Genomic DNA, 3735 nt, shown 5'->3' with positions numbered 1-3735 from the left:
CTTTTATGGTCTCTGAGAGCTGCCTCAGGAGCCCCGCATCTCTTTCTTCCCCTTGATGTGGGGGTCTGTAGCAGACCCCTACCACCAACTCCCTTTCTCCTTGCCTCCCATGTAGCCTAACCCACAATCCTTCTACCTCCTCATCCTTGGATTCCGTCTTGATGAGGGTTGACGTATATTGCTCACTGACATAGTGCGCAACCCCTCTCCCTTTCTTCCCCACCCTGTCCTTTCTGTACAATCTATAGCCCTCAATATGTACTGCCCAGTCGTGGGATGAATCCCACCAGGTTTCCGTTAGCCCCACTAAGTCATAGGTGTTTAGTGCAAGCAGGAGCGCTAGTTCATCCTGCTTTTTCCCCATGCTCCTAGCATTAGTATATAGGCACTTGAGCCCTGCGACTGGTGCTTTTGCTGCCCCCCCCCGCTCCGAGTCCCAAGGGGCCCTTTGTTTCTTACCTTCTCATTTCTTACCTGTGTCGTAGTGCTGGCCTCCCCATGGCTTTCAGGTTCCCAATGCTCTCTTTCTTCAGGCTGGGCTGTCCTTGTGGGTGCCACATGGTTTGGTGGTCCACAGTCTCAACCCAGTGTAAAACAATTGGAGAAATCTAAATTGTTTCTCATTTGCCCAATCGGAAAAAGATAAAATCTCATTAGACTTTCATTGACATTACTTGCTAGTTGAGTTTGAATTAACTTTGTTCTTTTATAAAATGTCTAATGCTTTTTCAATTTATTTTATCATCAGTACAGTTCCATAGGGCAATGTCATACCTCTTGTATTTAGAGTGGTACGAAATTGAAAAAATATAATGTATAAAGCTTATCAACTCTAGGACACCATTTTAAAATGTATTCTTTTTGCTGCAGGTGGGGACAGACATTAAAAAAGTCTGAACCTGAATTGATTCAATCGTTGCAAGTTACTCTAACCTGGCTAGGTTGAACTAGTTTGCAATTTTACAGAAGTTCTCTGGACTGAAGAAGTGCAGGCACATGCCTACAGTGGCTCAGGCTAGAAGCTGGGGGGGGGGGGCGTGCTAGAGTGGCCCTCCCTTCCCTTCCATAGCTCTGAGTGGTGGGGAGCGGGTGGCCAGGCCCTGGAAGGAGCCTCTGATTGGGGAGGGGCCCCCCTCCCCCTCACTGCTCCTGACCAGTGAGGGAGCCAGCAGGGACTTGATAGCTTAGTATTTTATCAGCCCATCAAGAAAACAAAAAGCCTCTCTCATGAATTCAAGCTCTTCTTAAACATCTTTTTCCAAGGAAGAAAGGAGGGACGTTACCAGTTACCTGTTGATTAGCTCCAAAAAGCCATAAGCAGACACTATCTGGTCTGCCTTTGTTCTGTCCTACTTACACAGATACCTCTCAGCATTAGCTAGCATACCACATGTTGACTACGGTCCATGCTGTGGGAGAGGTGAGGAGAGAAATCCCTGCTTGAGCAGGGAGTGGGGGTGGGGGAGACAGAATGAGAAAGCCAGGCAGCCAGTCAGCGAGAAGAGGGGTGGGACCAGACTGTTCTGTGGAGCAGACAGCACAGCCCTGGCCAGGGCTACAAAGCATCTGGGATTCTGGGGTCTCTAGTTTAAGTTAAACCAGGAAAGGATCTGGGACAGACATTGCATAAACCAGATACTACATTGAACTAGGTTTCTCTCAAACCAGTTTCAGCCATTTTCAAACTGCTTTATGTGCACTGAACATCCATTCTGTTACAGGTTAAACCAGTTTCTGATAACTTAAACCAGTGTATGTGTAATGTCTGTCCCTCGCCTGCATGTTTAAAATAAATCATTTATTCCTTAAGAAACATGCATGCTTTAACAACAGACTTACAAACCAATGAGTGCCCTTTGTCCAATATAATTAATTCAAAATACAATTTCACCTCAACCACACTTTTGTATCTAAACACTTCCAGGCATTAGATTATTTTGCCTTTAGATTCCAATATGAATTTCATAGCTTGGACTCATCTCCATTTAATATAAAAAATGTACCCTTTGATTCACTTAAAGCAAGCATTTTTGGTTAGAGTTGGCTGGAAAATAGATTTTCCATCTTATAAAAAACAGATTTAATGTAAAGGAATGAAAAAGCAAAGTCTGAATTTTTTCCATCAAATAAAATTCTAACATATTAGTTTCCAATCCAACAATTTGATTCAATTTCAAATCTTTAATTTTTTTATATAGAAAATAAGTTTCAAAATGGAAAGTCATTTTGAAGCAAAATAAATTATTTTTTTTGCTGAATTTATCAAAATGTGTTTCACGTTCAACATTATAAAAAAATGGGGAAAAATTGTAAATCAAGATGCCAACAACATCTGTTTCAAAAAAAAAAAAAAATCTTCAGTGAAATGTTTCTCTAATGGAATGCCAGTTGAGTAATACTTTCTGCTCAGCTTTTCTCTTGGCTAACCTTCATTTTTGGGAGGAATTCCCCATATATAATCTGCAAATCTACTTCATTATCCTCCAAATCATTCCTTGAACACTCATTTTCCTGTTCTGTATTAGTGCTGCACTATGTACACAGGTGTCATGGTCCAAGACTGTTTCCTAGATGCTACTGCAATAAAAATAGTTTTTCCTCTTTTTATTTGCATCCATTAGCAGAACAAGACTGAACAAAGCCTTGCCTTCATTCATGGGATTCCAAGAATTCTCATCAAAATACTAACTAGGGCGAGAACTACTTCATCTCCAAGTGCAGAGGCAGTCAGCCTGGCATGGCCCCATATAACAATACTAGAAAATAAAATGTAAGTGTCTTACTTCACTATAAAGCTAAACTCCATGAAATCTTGTTTCTATTTTCTGCAGTTGAAAAAAGATTATATATCTGAAAATGCAAGATTGATAATGATGATACTACAGTGGGCTCTATATATTGAAGAGTCTTTGAGCATTGCTTCAAAGTTTATAGGCAAACTTTTGATTAGTGAGTAAACTTTATTTAATTGCTTCCTTTCCTATCCTACCTTTAGCGGTAAAAAGCAACAGAATGCATCCTATAAAGTAAAACACAGCTCTAAAATCCTAATATCTGTTCATTACTAATTTGACTCTTAATTTTTTTTGCTATGTAATTAATAGTAATGCTGTAAAATTCTACTCTCTCCTGAGACAATTGCCTGCCTAGGAGCTTTTCTATTACTTCTTTCATTGTTTTACATTTTATGCTGCAGTAGCCATTTAGTATTTTTTTTTTACTTTATAGCATCTGAGGGCATTTGCTTAGAGAAAAGCTATTTAGTTTTATATATATTTATAATAGAGAGATAGAAAGATAGAGAGATATTATGGAAATATATATATTTCCATTGTACATGCCTATATTATTATGTCTCTGTAAAAAAATGCACTAGTGTGTATAGGTTCCGTTTTTTTCTCTGAACAAACTTTAAATTAAAAAAAAACAAAAAAACACCAACTTTTTCTCCAGATATTCTTACTCCAAAACTTTCAAATACTTAATCTGGCAGGAGAAATTTTGCAGTGAAATGCTGCATATCATTAATTTATTTGGATTAAGATACTGTGGGAATCCCATTTCCTGTCCTAAGGCTGTCCTCTGTGTCGGCTTACCCACCTGTCTTGGACAGTCCCCGCCCACCTATCTTGCCTGCCACACCTTGTTAGTAAATAATTAAGTTGTTTATTAGGCAGGAGGCTGCCCTTCATGTGCTCAGCTATGCCAAGCAGTACATATATGCTTCAACTTTCC

At 39.4% G+C, this 3735-nt stretch overlaps 1 long non-coding RNA gene across 1 annotated transcript in view; it reads left to right on the top strand.

Annotated features, from left to right (window-relative positions):
• LOC112549469 overlaps positions 1-2810 on the top strand; it is a 21388-nt gene extending 18578 nt beyond the window's left edge. Inside the window, exon 3 of the long non-coding RNA XR_003092880.1 lies at positions 2622-2810. This is a non-coding gene — a long non-coding RNA (uncharacterized LOC112549469). The remainder of the gene's footprint in view (positions 1-2621) is intronic.
• Positions 2811-3735: the final 925 nt, after the last annotated feature.

This window comes from Alligator sinensis, unplaced genomic scaffold, assembly GCF_000455745.1.
Source record: "Alligator sinensis unplaced genomic scaffold, ASM45574v1 scaffold130_2, whole genome shotgun sequence".
Classification (NCBI taxonomy): Eukaryota; Metazoa; Chordata; order Crocodylia; family Alligatoridae; genus Alligator; species Alligator sinensis.
The sequence above is the reverse complement of the archived record's forward strand: the minus strand, read 5'-3'. Positions and strand labels throughout refer to the sequence as shown.